At 39.5% G+C, this 21990-nt stretch overlaps 1 long non-coding RNA gene and 1 other non-coding gene across 3 annotated transcripts; both read left to right on the forward strand.

Moving 5' to 3' along the window:
* The first annotated feature begins 10439 nt into the window (after window positions 1-10439).
* Window positions 10440-16551, forward strand: LOC132658267 (uncharacterized). 2 transcript variants are annotated; one of them, XR_009597651.1, is made up of 3 exons: window positions 10440-10703; window positions 11239-11665; window positions 12814-16551. It is a non-coding gene; the product is annotated as an uncharacterized LOC132658267 (long non-coding RNA). The 2 variants fall into 2 exon arrangements; XR_009597652.1 differs by having other exon boundaries at window positions 11502-11665.
* A 3337-nt stretch (window positions 16552-19888) lies between these two features.
* On the forward strand, window positions 19889-19997 carry LOC114109803 (U6 spliceosomal RNA). Its single transcript, XR_003586378.2, has one exon. It is a non-coding gene; the product is annotated as a U6 spliceosomal RNA (small nuclear RNA).
* Window positions 19998-21990: the final 1993 nt, after the last annotated feature.

The following is a 21990-nucleotide window of genomic DNA, read 5'->3' on the forward strand; positions in this document are numbered from 1 at the left end:
GTCTACTGTAGCACCGTGCTGGCATCACATCTCATTCTTCACTCTATCATGCAATACAGCAATTTGTGTGTTTGTATCACCCTCTCCATCTCCACAAGTTGCGGGCCTGCTTCTGGAAAATAGAGACTTTCTTAAACCTCAGTTTAAGTCTCACTGTATCCATGACATGTGACTTACTAATCTATAAGGTCAGTGGACTTAAAAGGTTCTTTATTTATTTGTTTCCATTCGGTAACCGCTGCTACTATTCTTGATATAGTAGGGCCATTTCTTCAAATGTAATGTTACATGGAAATCTGTAAAAGAGGGGGAAATCAATGCTTTCTGGATGGCAAGGGAGTGATTGTTAAATCCTGTCCAAATATCCCCTCTTTGGCTATTCCTGACTGACTCTGTAATAGATCTATAGCTCTGTTCAATATTGTCTGAAATCTACAGTATTCACTTTATATGTCACAGTCAAGCAAGTAGAGGACTCTCAATGTCACCACCTCTGTGCTTGATGCAAAGTCCTAAATTTATGCTTGAAATAAATTTTATAAGAGACAAATACATGAAGATGCATGTGGTCTATTGGTGAGTGTATGTTTCTTCCCATTGTCCCATTTATTGCCAAATTTTCCCTCTAATAAATATCATCCTCTCTGCTGGAAACATGGAGACATTGAAAGAAAGAAAGTTAAGCAAGTAACAAAATAGAATTAGGTGTTTTAGGCAGTAAATGACATAGAAAGTGTTTGCAGGGTTTTTTCATGGTCTTTTACCTTTGGAAGAAGAAAGTGAAAGTACAAGAAAGCTGACACTTTACATGCATGGAGGAGCCAAAGGAGGGATTGATAGTTTGCTTTGGGAGAGAGTATTTTGTCATGTTTGAAAGGTTTGGGTCATCCCATGTAGAGGCAGGGGCAGGACTCAGGCAAGAATAACCCTGCCTATGAGGGAAGAGGTTTGTTTTGCGGACAGTGTTCCTGTATGTGGGTGACACTTTTCTTTGTCTAAAGGAAGATAATTTGGCTGGATTCTGCCCTGAAGAGCTGCCAAGCTTTGTTCATCTCTAGAACTATGGCCTTTAGTAACAACAAAACAATACTTCTAATATAAAGGACAATTTCAAAAAAAAGAGGGGAGAAGGGAAAATGGAAATAAAAGGGAATATGAGATATTTGCTTGTAGGATATTAAAAACGCATATGTATTTGGGTCCTTAAAAATAAAGTGTTCTGACAGCATTTCATCCTCACTACCCAAGTCCTAGACTCACTTTTCCTTTGCTGCCTTTCCTTCCTTTTGTCTTTCTCTTCCTTCTTCCTTTCTCTTCCTTTCTCTTATTCATCCCACTTTTCCTTCTACCTTTTGATTTCCCATTTTCTGTTTAAGAAGAATTACTGCTATGGCCCTAAAGATGCTGCAACACCAGCCCAGTAACATCACTGACTTCTTAGGAGAGCCAGTCAAGAGATTGGCCCTCATGTCAGGTTGTTCGGAGGCTGTTGAACAAGCTGAGCATCCCTAATCCACTCACATTGCTCCAGTCTCAGTAGAGACTAAGTTGATTTGGATGATTTTACAATTCAGGAATGACTAGGGCATGTTTGTAAGGCAAGATAATTAATGACTAGGATAGTTACTCTAACAGGAAGAGAGAATGGCGTCTCACTTCTCAGATAAATGTGTTTTTAAATCCAGCTTTCTGATCTACTCAGTATCTATATGACCAGTTAGTCAATTGTCCAGAATCCATAGTGGTAGATAGATGCACACCAGTATTCTGCCATTCAATTGTTCAGAGTGTTTATGATACATGGGGGTCCTGTGGGCTGCTTAATTTTCTCCAGATGGTGCTTGCAGATTGAGGGAAACAGAGAGGCTGTGGTAACTACTGCAGGTGGCAAGCTGTGGGTTCCAGAATATTTCCCCTGATTAAAAAGGAAACTATGATGTTGGGAATCCCCAACTTGTGAATGTCATGGAAAATCACAAGGATACCCCTCAAGGGAAACACTTGTCCATCAGGGGGAATTTCAGATCAGTCCATCTGGGCCACAAAAGGGTTACAACAGCAACATGTAAGTCAGTGATGTCAGAACTTTCCCTCTTGTTACCATCTACCCTGTTCCAACATGGCCTAAGGAATGAAGATCCAGAGAGGGAGAGAGAAGGACATTTGCAGAAATGGACACATCTGCACTTCCTGGTAGGTCCCCTGGGCCTCAGCAGGGGAGAGGGAAACATTGAATAGGCTGAATATGAGGTGGAGCTGACACTTGACTGACCTGGACTTGGGAAACCCAGAGTGATAGAATGTGTGGAATGGCTGCAAGGTGATGCAGGAAATGAGGATGCAGTGGAGAGTGGGTGACGACAGCCCCTGGAGGAGGATGAGCCAGTTCACGTGTGTATGTGCTATACACTCAACCTTTGTGTCCCCTGGAATTTCATATGATGAAATCCTGATTCCCATGTTTACAGTATCCAAATCGTTGCAACCACATGAACTGTAGCCTACCAGGCTCCTCCATCCATGGGATTTTCCAGGCAAGGGTATTGGAATGGATTGCCATTTCCTTCTCCAGGGGATCTTCCCAACTCAGGTATCAAACCTGGGTCTCCTGCATTGCAGGCTGATGCTTTCACCATCTGAGCCACCAGGGAGGCCCTAATGTAGGAAATGAGGGTGCAGCGGAGTGTGGGTGACAACAGCCCCTGGTGGAGGATGAGCCAGTTCATCTTTGTATCTGCTATAGACTCAGCCTTTGTGTCCCCCAGAAATTTCATATGATGAAATCCTGATTCCCATACTTATGGTATCCATAGGTGGGGCCTTTGTGAGGTGATGGAGTTTTAAGGATGGAGACTCCTCAATGAGATGAGTGCTTTTATATATAAGAGACGCACAGAGCTCTGAGCCCTCCCCCATTATGTGACCAGAATAGACCCTGCATGTCCATGGTATGGAAATCGATTTCTGTTGTTTTTAAGCCTGTGATATTTTGTTATAGCAACCCAGAAGGACTAAGACAGCATTCTAACAATCTTTAGAGAGTTCAGTAAACCTCATGCTATTTATACAAAGGTGCAAAGCATTTGTATTGTCTGGTGTAACACTGTGATAGTTGGCTGACAGATCATGGCTGGGTTTCATAAAAAATTCTGAGAATTCAGTCTTCTGGATAGCATGACCAGAACCATGAACAATTGTCTAATACTTTGATTCTAATAACTTGACCCAAAATACTTGGCTGTGATTCTTACATAATCTCTTAAAGGTCTTCGTTGTAAAGCCAGCTTCTGCTATTTGTGACTAATTTTAATAGGAGCTTCATTCTCTCAATGTAGGGGTGGATTTTCTTTTGATTTTCTATTAAATGATAAAAAATCTTAAGAAATTGCCCTCTTAGACTTTGACATCTCTACAGAGTCTGTGTTTATTTTTTTAAGAGGAGACCAATTTCACAGAGCATGAGTTATACGGAGAGTGGTAGGACGGGGGTTCAGGATTGGGAATTCGTGTACACCCATGGTGGATTCATGTCAACGTATGGCAAAACCAATACATATTGTAAAGTTAAAAAAAAAATAAATAAAAAATAAAGAGCAAAAAGAAAACAAATCTAAGGAAAGAAGAAAAGGAAAGCTTGCTCTGGGATAGATCATTATGACCACCTCAGAGCTGGATGGGATGGATGGGGATTTAGCACGTGTTGTTGATTCGACACAATAGGATCTCAGTATAAATGTAAACTTTCCATGAATCCCTCTGCAGGCACTTGAACAGGTCATAAAAGGCAGAATGAAGAATATCTTCATCGCTGGACACCAGGGATGGGAGTTCTGACCAGAATATGAGATCCTCGGTCAGCCGCCTTATTGGAAAAATAATCTGCATACCCAAGGGATAATGACTTCTTATGTGTTTTTAATTAGTATTTGCTAATTTTTTTTTTTTACTTCTAATTATCAAAATAAGATTTGGGGAAGACATACGAATATAAAACTCTCTAGATATGGATTTTGGAACCAGCCTATGAGAAAACTAAGAGAAATCTAAAATTTAGAAATGTAACTCAAGTTTAGTTTTAATTTTCTCTTTTCTTCCTTCTCACTCTCATCCTTTGATTTGAAGAGAACAGAGAAAGAAGACAAGTGGAATTTCAATAGCAGATGTCCTGGGTTACTTTGAAGAAAATGCTCATCTGGTAACTTCTTCTTCTTCTTCTTTTTTTTTTTTTTTAAGACCTTTCACTTTTATTTTTTAATTTTTTATTTTTTAATTTTTTTAATTTTAAAATCTTTAATTCTTACATGCATTCCCAAACATGAACCCCCTCCCACCTCCCTCCCCATAACATCTCTCTGGGTCATCCCCATGCACCAGCCCCAAGCATGCTGCATCCTGCGTCAGACATAGACTGGCGATTCAATTCTTACATGATAGTATACATGTTAGAATGCCATTCTCCCAAATCATCCCATCCTCTCCCTCTCCCTCTGAGTCCAAAAGTCCATTATTCGCATCTGTGTCTTTTTTCCTGTCTTGCATACAGGGTCGTCATTGCCATCTTTCTAAATTCCATATATATGTGTTAGTATACTGTATTGGTGTTTTTCTTTCTAGCTTACTTCACTCTGTATAATCGGCTCCAGTTTCATCCATCTCATCAGAACTGATTCAAATGAATTCTTTTTAACGGCTGAGTAATACTCCATTGTGTATATGTACCACAGCTTTCTTATCCATTCATCTGCTGATGGACATCAAGGTTGTTTCCATGTCCTGGCTATTATAAATAGTGCTGCGATGAACATTGGGATACATGTGTCTCTTTCAATTCTGGTTTCCTCGGTGTGTATGCCCAGAAGGGGGATTGCTGGGTCATAAGGTAGTTCTATTTGCAGTTTTTTAAGGAATCTCCACACTGTTCTCCATAGTGGCTGTACTAGTTTGCATTCCCACCAACAGTGTAGGAGGGGTCCCTTTTCTCCACACCCTCTCCAGCATTTATTGCTTGCAGACTTTTGCACCACAGCCATTCTGACTGGTGTGTAGTGGTACCTCATTGTGGTCCTGATTTGCATTTCTCTAATAATGAGTGATGTTGAGCATCTTTTCATGTGTTTGTTAGCCATCCGTATGTCTTCTTGGGAGAAATGTCTATTTAGTTCTTTGGCCCATTTTTTGGATTGGGTCGTTTATTTTTCTGGAATTGAGCTGCATAAGTTGCTTGTATATTTTTGAGATTAGTTGTTTGTCAGTTGCTTCATTTGTTATTATTTTCTCCCATTCAGAAGGCTGTCTTTTCACCTTGATTCTATTTTCCTTTGTTGTGCAGAAACTTTTAATTTTAATGAGATCCCATTTGTTTATTTTTGCTTTTATTTCCAGAATTCTGGGAGGTGGATCATAGAGGATCCTGCTGTGATTTATGTCAGAGAGTGTTTTGCCTATGTTCTCCTCTAGGAGTTTTATAGTTTCTGATCTTACATTTAGATCTTTAATCCATTTTGAGTTTATTTTTGTGTGCGGTGTAAGAAAGTGATCTAGTTTCATTCTTTTAAAAGTGGTTGACCAGTTTTCCCAACACCACTTGTTAAAGAGATTGTCTTTACTCCATTGTATATTCTTGCCTCCTTTGTCAAAGATAAGGTGTCCATATGTGTGTGGATTTATCTCTGGGCTTTCTATTTTGTTCCATTGATCTATATTTCTGTCTTTGTGCCAGTACCATACTATCTTGATGACTGTGGCTTTGTAGTAGAGCCTGAAGTCAGGCAAGTTGATTCCTCCAGTTCCATTCTTCTTTCTCAAGATTGCTTTTGGCTATTCGAGGTTTTTTGTATTTCCATACAAATCTTGAAATTATTTGTTCTAGTTCTGTGAAAAATATGGCTGGTAGCTTGATAGGGATTGCATTGAATTTGTAAATTGCTTTGGGTAGTATACTCAATTTTCACTATATTGATTCTTCCAATCCATGAACATGGTATATTTCTCCATCTATTAGTGTCCTCTTTGATTTCTTTCATCAGTGTTTTAAAGTTTTCTATATACAGGTCTTTAGTTTCTTTAGGTAGATATATTCCTAAGTATTTTATTCTTTTTGTTGAAATGGTGAATGGAATTGTTTCCTTAATTTCTTTTTCTACTTTCTCATTATTAGTGTATAGGAATGCAAAGGATTTCTGTGTGTTGATTTTATATCCTGCAACTTTACTATATTCATTGATGAGCTCTAGTAATTTTCTGGTGGAGTCTTTACGGTTTTCCATGTAGAGGATCGTGTCATCTGCAAACAGTGTGAGTTTTACTTCTTTTCCAATTTGGATTCCTTTTATTTCTTTTTCTGTTCTGATTGCTGTGGCCAAAACTTCCAGAACTATGTTGAATAGTAGCGGTGAAAGTGGACACCCTTGTCTTGTTCCTGACTTTAGGGGAAATGCTTTCAATTTTTCACCATTGAGGATAAAGTTTGCTGTGGGTTTGTCATATATAGCTTTTATTATGTTGAGGTATGTTCCTTCTATTCCTGCTTTCTGGAGAGTTTTTATCATAAATGGATGTTGAATTTTGTCAAAGGCCTTCTCCGCATCTATTGAGATAATCATATGGTTTTTATTTTTCAATTTGTTAATATGGTGAATTACATTGATTGATTTGTGGATATTGAAGAATCCTTGCATCCCTGGGATAAAGCCCACTTGGTCATGGTGTATGATCTTTTTAATGTGTTGTTGGATTCTGATTGCTAGAATTTTGTTGAGGATTTTTGCATCTATGTTCATCAGTGATATTGGCCTGCAGTTTTCTTTTTTTTGTAGTATCTTTGTCAGGTTTTGGTATTAGCGTGATGGTGGCCTCATAGAATGAGTTTGGAAGTTTACCTTCCTCTGCAATTTCTGGAAGAGTTTGAGTAGGATAGGTGTTAGCTCTTCTCGAAATTTTTGGTAGAATTCAGCTGTGAAGCCGTCTGGACCTGGGCTTTTGTTTGCTGGAAGATTTCTGATTACAGTTTCAATTTCCGTGCTTGTGATGGGTCTGTTAAGATTTTCTATTTCTTCCTGGTTCAGTTTTGGAAAATTGTACTTTTCTAAGAATTTGTCCATTTCTTCCACGTTGTCCATTTTATTGGCATACAACTGCTGATAGTAGTCTCTTATGATCCTTTGTATGTCTGTGTTGTCTGTTGTGATCTCTCCATTTTCATTTCTAATTTTATTGATTTGATTTTTCTCTCTTTGCTTCTTGATGAGTCTGGCTAATGGTTTGTCAATTTTATTTATCCTTTCAAAGAACCAGCTTTTGGCTTTGTTGATTTTTGCTATGGTCTCTTTTGTTTCTTTTGCATTTATTTCTGCCCTAATTTTTAAGATTTCTTTCCTTCTACTAACTCTGGGGTTCTCCAATTCTTCCTTTCTAGTTGCTTTAGGTGTAGAGTTAGGTTATTTATTTGACTTTTTTCTTGTTTCTTGAGGTATGCCTGTATTGCTGTGAACTTTCCTCTTAGCACTGCTTTTATAGTGTCCCACAGGTTTTGGGTTGTTGTGTTTTCATTTTCATTCGTTTCTATGCATATTTTGATTTCTTTTTTGATTTCTTCTGTGATTTGTTGGTTATTCAGAAGTGTGTTGTTCAACCTCCATGTGTTGGAATTTTTAATAGTTTTTCTCCTGTAATTGAGATCTAATCTTAATGCATTATGGTCAGGAAAGATGCTTGGAATGATTTCAATTTTTTTGAATTTACCAAGGCTAGATTTATTGCCCAGGATGTGATCTATCCTGGAGAAGGTTCCATGAGCACTTGAAAAAAGGTGAAATTCATTGTTTTGGGGTGAAATGTCCTATAGATATCAATTAGGTCTAACTGATCTAATGTATCATTTAAAGTTTGCGTTTCTTTGTTAATTTTCTGTTTAGTTGATCTGTCCATAGGTGTGAGTGGGGTATTAAAGTCTCCCACTATTATTGTGTTATTGTTGATTTCCCCTTTCATACTTGTTAGCATTTGTCTTACATATTGCGGTGCTCCTATATTGGGTGCATATATATTTATAATTGTTATATCTTCTTCTTGGATTGTTCCTTTGATCATTATGTAGTGGCCTTCTTTGTCTCTTTTCACAGCCTTTGTTTTAAAGTCTATTTTATCGGATATGAGTATTGCCACTCCTGCTTTCTTTTGGTCTCTATTTGGTGGTATATCTTTTTCCAGCCCTTCACTTTCAGTCTGTATGTGTCCCTTGTTTTGAGGTGGGTCTCTTGTAAGCAGCATATAGAGGGGTCTTGTTTTTGTATCCATTCGGCCAGTCTTTGTCTTTTGGTTGGGGCGTTCAACCCATTTACGTTTAAGGTAATTATTGATAAGTATGATCCCGTTACCATTTACTTTATTGTTTTGGGTTCGGGTTTATACACCCTTTCGTGTTTCCTGTCTAGAGAATATCCTTTAGAATTTGTTGGAGAGCTGGTTTGGTGGTGCTGAATTCTCTCAGCTTTTGCTTGTCTGTAAAGCTTTTGATTTCTCCTTCGTATTTGAATGAGATCCTTGCTGTGTACAGTCATCTGGGCTGTAGGTTATTTTCTTTCATCACTTTAAGTATGTCTTGCCATTCCCTCCTGGCCTGAAGAGTTTCTATTGAAAGATCAGCTGTTATCCTTATGGGAATCCCCTTGTGTGTTATTTGTTGTTTTTCCCTTGCTGCTTTTAATATTTGTTCTTTGTGTTTGATCTTTGTTAATTTGATTAATATGTGTCTTGGGGTGTTTCGTGCCGCGGCCAGCACAAACAAGAGTCGCACCTTCTAAGAAAATAGAGAGAAAAAGATTTTGAGAGGATCAGACCAAAATGGCTGATGCCTTTCTTTATTGTGCTGCAGTATATATAGGATAAAGTACGTGACTTATGACATTTACAAGGTTGTTTTTAATCTCAGGATACAATCACCAGACCCTTACCATTGTGTACAGAACATAATAAGATAATCTATCTTCTATGAAGTGTTGCAGGAACTAGACATCCTGGAGCCTTAAGGGCTATAAAAATTCTTCAGGGGGGCGGGACAGGGAGCTTAGGAACATGCCTAAGGCTCTACATAACCTGCCAAGCAGCTCCCAAGACTTGACCCTTCATGGGCAGTCCCCCGCAGTTTCGCTTTGGGTTTATCCTATTTGGAACTCTGTGTTTCTTGGACTTGGGTGATTATTTCCTTCCCCATTTTAGGGAAGTTTTCAGCTATTATCTCCTCAAGGATTTTCTCATGATCTTTCTTTCTGTCTTCTTCTTCTGGGACTCCTATAATTCGAATGTTGGAGCGTTTCATATTGTCCTGGAGGTCTCTGAGATTGTCCTCGTTTCTTTGAATTCGTTTTTCTTGTTTCCTCTCTGATTCATTTATTTCTACCATTCTATCTTCTATTTCACTAATCCTATCTTCTGCCTCTGTTATTCTACTATTTGTTGTCTCCAGAGTGTTTCTGATCTCATTTTTGCGTTATTCATTATATTTTGACTCTTTTTTATTTCTTCTAGGTCCTTGTTAAACCTTTCTTGCATCTTCTCAATCCTTGTCTCTAGGCTATTTATCTGTGATTCCATTTTGATTTCAAGATTTTGGATCATTTTCACTATCAATATTCGGAATTCCTTCTCAGGTAGATTCCCTACTTCTTCCTCTTTTGTTTGGTTTGGTGGGCAACTCTTCTGTTCCTTTACCTGCTGAGTATTCCTCTGTCTCTTCATCTTGGTTATATTGCTGTGTTTGGGTTGACCTTTTTATATTCTGGTAATTTGTGGAGTTCTCTTTATTATGGAGCTTCCTCACTGTGGGTGGGGTTGTATCAGTGGCTTGTCAAGGTTTCCTGGTTAGGGAGGCTTGTGTTGGAGTTCTGGTGGGTGGAGCTGGGTTTCTTCTCTCTGGAGTGCAGTGGAGTGACCCATAATGGGTTATGAGACATCAAAGGTTTGGGATAATTTTGAGCTGCCTGTATTTTGAAGCTCAGGGGAGTGTTCCTGTGTTGCTGCAGAATTTGCGTGGTATGTCTTGTTTGGGAACTTGTTGGCCCTTGGGTGGAGCTTGGTTTCGGTGTAGGTATGAAAGCATTTGATGAGCTCCTATTGCTTAATGTTCCCTGATTTCAAGAGTTCTCTAATGTTTTCAGGCTTTGAATTTAAGCCTCCTGCTCCTGGTTTTCAGTTTTATTTTTACAGTAGCCTCTAGACTTCTCCACCTATACTGCACCGATGATAAAACATCTAGGTTAAAGATGAAAATTTTCTCCACATTGAGGGACACTCAGAGAGGTTCACTGAGTTACAAGGAGAAGAGAAGATGGAGGGGGTAGTTAGAGGTAACTGGAATGAGATGTGGTGAGATCAAAAGAGGAGAGAGCAAGCTAGCCAGTAGTCACTTCCTTATGTGCACTCTATTGTCTGGACCGCTCAGAGGTATTTACAGACTTATACGGGGAAGAGGAGAGGGAGGAAGTAGACAGAGGTGACCAGGAGGATAAGAGAGAGGAATGAGAAGGAGAGAGACAAATCCTGCCAGTAACCAGTTCCTTAGGTGTTCTCCACTGTCTGGAACACACAGAGATTCACAGAGTGGGATAGAGAAGAGATGGGGGAGAAAAGAGACAGAGGTCACCTGGTGGAGAAAAAGGAGAGTCCAAAGGAGGAGAGAGTGGTCAAGCCAGTAATCTCGCTCTCAGGTAAACTTGGGTAGTGAAGTTTGGGTTTTTAAATGTACAAAATTGACAACAAAAACCTAAGAGCAAAGATTAAAAATCTAGAGTAGAGGTTGGATTTTCAAAGATACAATATTAAAGTAAAGCAGAAGGAAAAAGGAAGAAAGAAAAAAAGAAACAAACAAGAATTATTTAAAAAACAAACAAAAACAAACAAACAAACAAAAACACAAAAAACCACCAACAACCATCCAAAGACTATATATGGTGTTTGCCTTAAAAAAAAACAGTCTTTTTTTAAAAAAATAGTAATAGTAGGTTATAGAAATAAAAATTAGAGGAGAAATAGAAGACTTAACAATTTAAAAAAATGTTAGAAAGAAAAAAAAAGAAAAAAGAAAAAAAAAACAAAAAACAAAAAACAGAACAGCAACAAAGAAAGGAATGATTTTAAAAATAGTAAAAATATATCTGGCCATTCTCTGATGTTGTGGGCAGTGTGGGGTCACTTCCAAGGTGGTTCCCTCTGTTTAACTTCTTCTTTTTGCTGGTTTTTTAGGCTCACTAGTTCAGTCGCGCTGTGGGGACGGGGGATGCTGCAAACAAATAGCACTGTCGTGTGCTCACAGTGTCTCAGCCCCACTTGACCTGTCCCTTCTCGCTGTGCACAAACCGCTCCGGCTCTACGATGCTCAGCCAGGAACCGTCTGGGGCTGGCCCTAGGCTGCGTGCACTTCCCCGGTCCAAGCTGCTCAGGTTCGGAGTTCAGGCAGCCCTCAGAGGCACAGATTCGGCTGGGACTGCGCTTTGTGCCCTTCCCAGGTCCGAGTAGCTCAGGAGTTTGGCGAGTGCGATCGCCGCGGCTTGTCACCTTTTCTGCCGCTGCTGCTCAGCTTTCTGTGTGGACCACTGGCACCCCCCATGAGGCAGAGTGTGACTGTCCAGCACCCCCAGAAGTCTTAGCAAAGGAGCCTGCTTGCAGTTAGGTAAGTAAAGTCTCTCCGGGTCTGCAATTGCCCCTTTCCAGTCCTTACGGCTCTGGCTGCCTGTCCCCGGTGGGGGATGGTCTGCAGCCGGCTTTTTCCGTTCCGTCCTTTGTTCTGTGCTCGGTCCTGGCGGTGTCTTATGTTCAAGCTTTTCGCATGGTAGCTATCCCACAGTCTGGTTTGCTAGCCCAAGTTAGATCGTTCTGGTTGCGCGTGGGGCATTCCTGCCCGATTCTTACAAAGCACTGCAGCCCGCACCTCCCGCTCTTCCCTGCCCTGCCCCCACTTCCCAATGGCGGATGCAGGCGTCTGTGCTGCTTTTTCCACTGGGGGAGTTACTGTTGGGCTTGTAATCTCTTGGTTTTTATTATTTATTTATTTTTCCTTCCTGATATGTTGCCCTCTGTGTTTCCAAGGCTCGCCACAGACTCGGCAGGGAGAGTGTTTCCTGGTGTTTGGAAAGCTCTCTTTTTAAAATTCCCATCCCGGGACGGGCTTCCCTTCCCGGGACGGAGCTCCCTCCCCACCTCCTTTGTCTCCTTTCTCTTCTTTTATATTTTTTCCTACCTGTTTTTGAGGACAATGGTCTGCTTTTCTGGTTGCCTGATGTCCTCTGCCAGCCTACAGAAGCTGTTTTGTGGAGTTTGCTCAGCGTTGAAATGTTCTTTTGAGGAATTTGTGAGGGAGAAAGTGGTCTTCCCGTCCTATTCCTCCGCCATCTTTTCTCATCTGGGAAATTCTGTTTTCTAGTTCTCTTACTCTCGAAAATGTTTCAACCACTTGTGCCCAGGAAGAGGCAAGCTTTTGGTGGAATTGTGTGCAATGCAGGGAAGGCTGCACATGTCAAAAATTGCAGTGAAATTCTGATTCCTTTACAGTAGAGTCTATCACTATGAATGACTAGGCTCTTGCTTTATGTAGTAGCAGTCTAGTATATAGAAGTCATAAATATTTTTACAAAATGAGGTATTTCCAAACTCCTTATGCATTACAGAGGTCACCTCTTTCATGAACAAAGTGAGAAAGCCCTCTGCAGGACGCTCACTTGGCTGAATTGCCTCTCTGAGTTCTTGAAGTTCTTTAACTTTTTTCACATTCTCTCTGGCATTTGATAGGATAGTATCTGAGACTTCTTTCTTTCTCTGCAGGTCTGTGACTAGATAATACAGAGGTCTATCCAGAAGTACAGTGACATGAATATCCACTTACTAAGGTCTTCATTCTAAGAAACCAGAAGAAACAGTCTCATTAAAATAATCATAATTCAGTGGTTTTGGTAACACGTGATCTTTGCTCTCTATGTGTATGCAGAGATATTTGAAGGTAGTAAAAGTTGCAAAACTATAAAATATAAGCTATTAGTTCACACTTTGTGAATTATTAAAACTCTAGGTTATGTTAGGAACTAATTCTTCTGATGAGGTCTAATTTATAACATGAAGAATTTTGTTTTTTCCTCTGAAATTCTATGACCAGTCTGTGAGTTCTTTTATGTTGTGTATTTTCATGAGAGAAATCTAAGTATTTATGGCAAGTCAGTATGTGCCTGCAGTGCCTGACCCAGGAAAGAGGGATTCCGCCTGTGCCCACATCACTGTAACCCAGTGATTCATTCATATTAATGAATCAGATGAGTCATTCGTATTGATTTTTGATCAGTAATTGTTTTATGATATTACAACAAAGAGACAATGATGAAGACTTGACATTCCTAAACAGGCTTCTCTCCTCAGCTGATCCCAACACCAGCCCCTGCTGATATCAGAAGAGTCTGTTTTGTTGACATGTGTCCCGGCAGAAAATGGCACAGCATTGTCTTTAGTAACAGCATCAGTGGGATTCACAATGGAGGGATCCCCTTCCCCCAGTTCACTACTACTAGCAGAATTGAGCCTGAAAATCCCAGGGCCTGACGTTCTCTAGTTAATATGCCTGATTTATTTACAACCATGAACTGTTTCAGTGGTAAAGAACAGAGAACTGAGTAGGATTAAATATAGTAATGCACCTAAAGTGCTCAGTAAAATGTGAGGCCATGTAGTAACTCTCAATAAACTTTAAATTTAAGCTTATTGAAAAACTCCTCCTCTTTTTCCTCTTTGACCTTTTCCTTTACTTGACTATCCTCATTATTAATGAACTTAGTAGAAAATAATGCTGGTATCATTAAGAAAGTTGTAGAGAGAGAAGATAGTATTAAGGGAGGATGCATGTGAAAATATTTTAAATAATGTTAGGAAGAAGGATAATGCAGGAAATCAGAAAAAAGAGATTATAACTGTGAAAATTTGGAGCTTCCATAAATGAATGAGGCTTGATACGTAAACAGTGTTGTCCTCAGAAAAGAGGCAATTGTGGCCATGAGAAGCAAACCAATGTTTATAGGCTGTTGTGGGAGAGACTTACAATTTAAGAATAAAAGGTGACAGAAGAGTCATTGAGAATGACAAATGAAGGAGGTGTCAGAGAAGTAGAAGCAGAATCAAGAGCCTTGACAGGCAGATGCGGTGGCTCCAGTGATGCAGTATAGGATTCCCACGTAGGAGTCACTAGTAACAGGGAGTACTCAAAACTGGAGTGTGTTTCTTACATATTCATGAATTTTTCAGTCTTATATTTTACACATGGAAGTTCCCATTCATTTCCTGTTTTCGTACAGAATAGTGTCTGATGCATTGGTTGAACTAAACTTGTCTGCATGGACATTTTATAGATCTGTTATTTATTTTGCTACTACAGATCTTTAGTCATCCCTTGATTTCGCTGATGCTTAATCAAATGCACAATATAATTTCTTTTCAATTTCTTACCGTTCCTCCACCTTTTCCTGCATGTACATTTACCATTACCTCTACTAATCTGAAGCCTGGTAACCTACATACTGTTTCATTTGATCTGGTGAAAAACCCAGGTGAAAGACTCATGGTCATCTTGAGGGCTTTTTCTCTTTCTTCGGGAATAGGGATGATATTGGTACGGCAGCGCTTGGTGACATTGATATAGTACTGTTTGCCCTGGGCATATTTTTCATGCTGAAAGTGATCAGGCAATTAGTTAGGGTTGTTGGGCATTCAGTAGATGAACCCATTACAGGAACATTAACATGTTTGACATTTGCGTAATTTTTTTTAACAGAGTGCATTACAAAATTTGAAAGTCATTCTTTTCCTATTTTTCTATACATTGTCTCTTAAAAATGATTTTACATCTAACTTTTCTATGTTCAAAATTTTCCCTTCACTATTTTATTATTCTCTTTTCTTTTTATTTTTTAGTATTTGACCCAAATATAGTACTTTGGTACCAATACTTGATGCTTCCCAGGTGACGTAGTGGTAAAGAACATTCCTGCCAATGCACGAGATATAATAAGACTCAGGTTTGACCCCTAGGTGAGAAGCATCCCTTGCAAGAGCGTACAGGAGCACACTCCAGTATTCTTACCTGGCCAATCCTATGGACAAAGGAGCCTCCTGGGCTATAGTCAGTAGCGTTGCAAAGAGTTGGACACAACTGAAGTGAATTAGAATGCATGCATGTACCTATATTTAACTATTTAATCTCTTGTTTACTGTGGGTTTGAGCCAACATATTCCCTTACAGAGAGTTATACAGTTATGACTTTGACTTATCTCTGAATCCACACACCAAAAACCTTAGTGTTCTTCCCAGGTGCAGAATACAATATTGTTTATGGTGACAAAATGGTAGGTCATAAAAACATGGCAAAAAGTTATAGGAAATACTAAGCAATGGACTGAGAATGATAAAAGTAGAAAAATCTAGCTAATACATTGATAGAGAAAAGCTAATGTGTAGTGAAAGCTATGAACATTTAAAGAGATTACTTGGAAGAGTTGGAAAAAAGATGGACAGTCAACAATGGAGGATGAAAAAAAAACTAGTGAGTAAAAAGAACTATGCGAATTTAATAGAAACCTTTAGCACTGCCTTTTATTACCTGTCTGCTCTACTGTGTACTCTTTGATTGACCTAAAAGAATTAACATACAACTTTCAAATGCCTTCATCAGAAAGAGAATAATTGTTTCCAGTTGTAAACATTCCTATTATAGATCTAAAACTGTTCACTTACAAATCTTAAAACAATAATTTTTAGCATTAAAAAAACTACCATTATTCATTTTTGTGACCGGATTTTAGCTTTGTTTAACGTGTTCCATCCACTCAGTTCACTGCAGAGCAGTTCCTATTTATTGGTTATTTACTCTGAGCCTGGAGAAGAAAGCCCAGAGAGACCCTGAAGCACCAGAAAATCAACATGCTTCCCTTTCCCCAGTCCCACCTTAAAGTGCTTTATGTCAGGTAGTATTATGGACTGAATATGTGTTCTTCAAATTCATGTGTTTGAGCCCTAAGTTCCAAAGTACTGTGTTTTGAAAAGGGTTCCAACATACTGGGATCCCATAGACTTAGCCCACCAGACTCCTCTGTCCATGAGATTGCTCAGGCAAGAATACTGGAGTAACTTGCTGTTCCCTTCTCCAGCGAGTCTTCCAGACCCAGGGAGAGAACCCAAGTCTCTCACATTGCAGGCAGATTCTTTACCATCTGAGCCACCAGCAGAGTCCATTAAGGTTAAATGAGCTCTTAGGGTGGAACACTGACTCAATAGATTTAGTGTCTTCATGAAGCGAAACACCAGAGAATTCTCTATGTGTCTCTGTGTCTTTTATTTTCTCTCTCTTCCCCACCCACCACCCTGTGTGAGGAAGCATGGAGAATCCAGCCTGGGAAGAAATAATTCTCACCAGAACTTCACCTTGCTGGCACCTTTATCTGGGACTTCTAGCCCTCAGAACTGTGAGAATTATTTCTGTTGTTTATCCCACTGTTAAAATAAATTTCTGTTGTTTATTTCACTGAGTCTATTGTATTCTTTTTGGCATTCTTGGCTGACAAATACAAAATCATTTATTTTGGAAATTTACAAAAGAAAAGGAATGAAAGGAAATTGAAAAAGTTATTGCACTTCTTAGGAATCTTTGAGATTTCACGAAACTGATCCTTTCTTCGATTTCCACATCTTAGGATCTGATGACTTCTTTGAACTAGAGCCTGTGTTATATGAAGTTTGGCTGATGTAGCCTTCTTGTTGAAAGGACAATATAGCTCAGTCACTTACGTGAAGGTTCCAACTGGGAGCCTGGCTGGCTACAGTCCATGGGGTCACAAGAGTCAGACATGACTTAGCAACTAAACCACCATCACCACAGTACTTACAAACTCATTGAACATTATGTTGGAATGGGTGGCGATGTCGCAGGACAGCATGGTGGTGTTGAGAAACAGATCTCTAAGGGATTCCAGGGGAATGTCAAACATGTCAGGACAGCAGATCGGGCATGTTTTGCCTTGGCACAGGAGCAGATTAGATATGACCAGCAGCAGCAGCAGGCAGGACCCTGTTTAAATAAAACATGAGCCATTCTGAGTTAATCTAGTCACCTGAGGTTATCAAATCCATCCTGTGGTGGGAAGCCTTCTCTTTCCCTGTTCCTCTGAGCAGGAGTGGTGCTGTAGAAGCTGGGATGGGGAAGAAGGAGGGCCTTCTGTGTAAATTTACATGGATGATGATATTTGCACAGATAGATAGTTGGAGAAGCAGGATACTCCCTGTATTTTTGTATTGCTCCCAGAAGTACTTCTGTGTTCTGCAAACATTTGGAACTTAATTCTGAGCCAGAGTGTTTAGGCCATTCTTTTAAGACAGTTTAATGTTGGGATTCTGCAAATCTGAGCAGCGAGGCCAACTAGAAGTTCCTAATTTTTAGACTCTACGTTGACTAATGCTTGCATTTTAGACACTGAAATGACAAGAAAAGTCCAATTGATCTGTCTGGTTTACCATCACGCTGGGTTAACAGTAAACACATGACTGACTGATCGCTACTATTGACTAGGAAGAGAATACTAAGAGAAAAAGGATACTTTACTTTGGATCTGCTCATTCACCTTAGTGACCTCATGCATGTCTTTGATACTTTCCCATAAGCTTAAAACATCTTAAAATTTGTGTTTCACAAGAACCCTGTGAGGTAGCCTTAATCTTCACTATGATCATCAAGTTATGTTAATGAAGATGTGATGAATTGGAGAGGGCAAGTAATTTTCCACAGGTCCCATTATTAGCAGATGCAGGTTACTGGGCACCAATACACTCATCTGTTCACTTCCTGATGTCACATCACACATGCCTGTGGCTCTCGGTCTGCATGTGTGTAACAGGAACACATCAGGAGCTTGATGACTGTGCTTAGGAGAAAAATATTTTGTCTTTGACTGCAAAACAAAGTGACCCTAGAACATAGGTTTTATCCACTTGTTCTGCTCTGTCTATAAAACACTCACTGTTACAGTCTCTGACAATTATCAGGGTGGGGGACTGGTTCTCCTGGCTAGCTTTTCTTCTAGGCACCTTGACAGCTCTTCTACTTTTATTCATCTTTAATCTTCCTGTTACATTTGTTTCTTCAATAAAACAGCAAGTAAATCTCCAAATTTAATAGAAGAATATTACCTGGTCAGTACCCAGGATAACGTCATTGGCTCTGTGAACAAAGCCTGCCCTTTACTGACTTAGACTTTTTAGGGACAAAATTTATCTGTCTGGTCAGGAGTACATCCTGAGAAACCATGGGGCTTAGTTTGTGTAACTATTTCCAAACATCTCCTCTTTGATAGGAGAACTAGACCTTCATGCTTCCATGATGTATTATAATATTTCAGTAATTATTCCTGGCCCTACATTTGGCCAACAGAAGCATAAAATCGTAGACTCTTGCAAGCGTGATTTTAATATTACTTTTCTTGTGCGTCCTTTTTAAGTAAGCAGAATTTAAGACTGAAGTGAGAAAGAACTGAGTTTGGACAAGAGAACTGATAAAGTAGAGATTTTATCCTCGTGAATGAGATGGGAAAATGATTCATTTTCCAATTTACCAGAAGAGTGGTAATTTACTTAAGGATAAGATATCAGCATTTACTAGGTTTTCTCTGCTCTTAGTTAGTTTAAAGGGGGAAGGTATATAAGAATAAAAAGTTCATTTAAAACAATGGAGTATTACTCAGCTATTAAAAAGAATATATTTGAATCAGTTCTAATGAGATGGATGAAACTAGAGCCGATTATACAGAGTGAAGTAAGCCAGAAAGAAAAACACCAATACAGTATACTAACACATATATATATGAAATTTAGAAAGATGGTAATGATAACCCTGTATGCAAGACAGCAAGAGACACAGATGTGTAGAGTGGACTTTTGGACTCTGAGGGAGAGGGAGAGGGTGGGATGACTTGGGAGAATGGCATCGAAATGTATACTATCATGTAAGAAATGAATTGCCAGTCTATGTTTGATGCAGGATGCAGGATGCTTGGGGCTGATGCATGGGGATGAGTCGGAGGGATGATGTGGGGTGGGAGGTGGGAGAGGGGTTCATGTTTGGGAGCTCATGTACACCCGTGGCGAATTCATGGCAATGTATGCCAAAACCAATACAGTATTGTAAAGTAAAATGAAGTAAAAATAAAAATTAAGAAAACCCTGAGAATTAGATGCAAAAAAATAATAAAATAAAATTAGGTGATGGAAATAAAAGAAGTGGTTCTCAAAAGGAAGACATATAAGTTGGAGAAATTTGGGACTTTATCTCTCATCAACTAAAGAGTTTACTGTGACAGGCAAGGAGAATAATAGCTTGTATACATAGACATAATTGTGTGCATATATTTCTGTGTAAGTATACATGTTTTATGCCTAAATATATGCTTAATTCCTTCATGGAACTTTAGACTTTATAAAATTCGAGTTTATAAGAGGCAGTAAACATAGCTGCTGCTTCTGCTGCTAAGTTTCTTCAGTCGTGTCCAACTCTGTGCGACCCCATAGATGGCAGCCCATCAGGCTCCCCCGTCCCTGGGATTCTCCAGGCAAGAACACTGGAGTGGGTTGCCATTTCCTTCTCCAACTCATGAAAGTGAAAGTAAAGTTGTTCAGTCGTGTCCGACTCTTTGAGACCCCATGGACTGCAGCCTACCTGGCTCCTCTAACCATGGGATTTTCCAGGCAAGAGTACTGGAATGGGGTGCCATTGCCTCCTCCAAGTAAATATAGCAGAATACCCTAATTCCTAATGTAATTGATCATTTATTGGTAGATAACTATTTGATTTTTTTTTTCTGTTAAAATGTTATTTGTGTGTTTGCTTTGGTATCACATATATTAAATAATTGGAATAATACTGAGAAGATCAGCATGGTCCCGGCCCAAGGATGACGCACACATTTGTGAAGTCTTCCATATTTTTCTGTAACAACTTCGAGGGTTGAGATTGGAAGGAGGTGGCAAGGAGGTTAAAGAAAGAGGGGACATAGGTATACCAATGGCTAATTCAAGTTGATATTTGGCCAAAAGCAGTACAGTATTGTAAAGCAATTACACTTCAATTAAATATCAAGTAATTCAATCATTAAAACTGTTATTGGGGATCATATAACAGGTTCACATATCCATTGTATGACTAAAGAGGATCTGACTGGAAACTGATGGCATCAATTATCATTGGTTAATGATTCATTTGAACTCTGGGAGTTGTTGATGGACAGGGAGGCCTGGTGTGCTGCCATTTATGGGGTCGCAAAGAGCAGGACACGACTGAGTGACTGAACTGCAATGAGTGATTCATTAACTATATAGTTGAATGAGAAAAGTAAACTAACAAACACTACTGTCATGATTCCGTGCCATAGCAAGCTATAATCCTTGTCTGCGTTCACTTTTAGGTGGTATAGTGCCCAAACTTTGAAACTGAGCCTGTTCCCAGAAGCGCAGTCATGAGTCCTGCCCAGGGTGTTTGTTCCTGATGCTGGAGGCTTCTGTTCACTGGTCACTAAGGCTGAAATTTTCTCTCCTGAGCATTTTCTGGTCCTATCACGTGCACAAGTTTTTATATTTTGATTTTTAATTTGATTCTCTTATTGTTTTGATCAGACTATCAACTCCCTTTACAATTTATTTTTCAGACTCTTTTGTGCTTTGATTTTTCTGATGCTCATTAGTGTATTTGCTTCCATGCCTACCTCTCTGAGTAGTTTTCAGCATCTACATAAACCCTACCCCATTCTCTGATGTCTGGATGTTGGGGTTTAGCATCAGCATAATTTTATGAACTTCATTTTCCTTCTGGTGCAGTTTCCGGTATACAGCTTAAGCTGGTTGGCTCCCATCTGACTTGTTCGTGTTGTCTCCAAAAGATGCTCAACAACACTCATTATTAGAGAAATGCAAATCAAAACCACAATGAGGTACCACTTCACACCAGTCAGAATGGCTGCGATCCAAAAATCTGCAAGCAATAAATGCTGCAGAGGGTGTGGAGAAAAGGGAACCCTCCTACACTGTTGGTGGGAATGCAAACTAGTACAGCCACTATGGAGAACAGTGTGGAGATTCCTTAAAAAATTGCAAATAGAACTACCTTATGACCCAGCAATCCCACTGCTGGGCATACACACCGAGGAAACCAGACTTGAAAGAGACACATGTACCCCAATGTTCATCGCAGCACTGTTTATAATAGCCAAGACATGGAAACAACCTAGATGTCCATCAGCAGATGAATGGATAAGAAAGCAGTGGTACATATACACAATGGAGTATTACTCAGCCGTTAAAAAGAATTCATTTGAATCAGTTCTGATGAGATGGATGAAACTGGAGCCGATTATACAGAGTGAAGTAAGCCAGAAAGAAAAACACCAATACAGTATACTAACACATATATATGGAATTTAGAAAGATGGCAATGACGACCCTGTATGCAAGACAGGGAAAGAGACACAGATGTGTATAACGGACTTTTGGACTCAGAGGGAGAGGGAGAGGGTGGGATGATTTGGGAGAATGACATTCTAACATGTATACTATCATGTAAGAATTGAATCGCCAGTCTATGTCTGACGCAGGATGCAGCATGCTTGGGGCTGGTGCATGGGGATGACCCACAGAGATGTTATGGGGAGGGAGGTGGGAGGGGGGTTCATGTTTGGGAACGCATGTAAGAATTAAAGATTTTAAAATTTAAAAAATAAAAACTAAAAAAAAAAAAAACAAAAAAAACCCCAAAAAAACAAAAATTAGAGAACTCTGCTTTCTTTCTAGGCAATACTGCCCCTTGTTTGGATACCATTGCTAATTTTCTGTGATTTCCCTTCCTGCCCCATAAGCTTTGTCTTTCTCAATCTACTGTAACTTGAGTACTACGTGTCTCTATGTTGGATTTTTAAAGGTTACATATTTTC

The sequence above is a fragment of the Ovis aries genome, chromosome 20 (genome assembly GCF_016772045.2).
Source record: "Ovis aries strain OAR_USU_Benz2616 breed Rambouillet chromosome 20, ARS-UI_Ramb_v3.0, whole genome shotgun sequence".
NCBI classification, from domain to species: domain Eukaryota; kingdom Metazoa; phylum Chordata; class Mammalia; order Artiodactyla; family Bovidae; genus Ovis; species Ovis aries.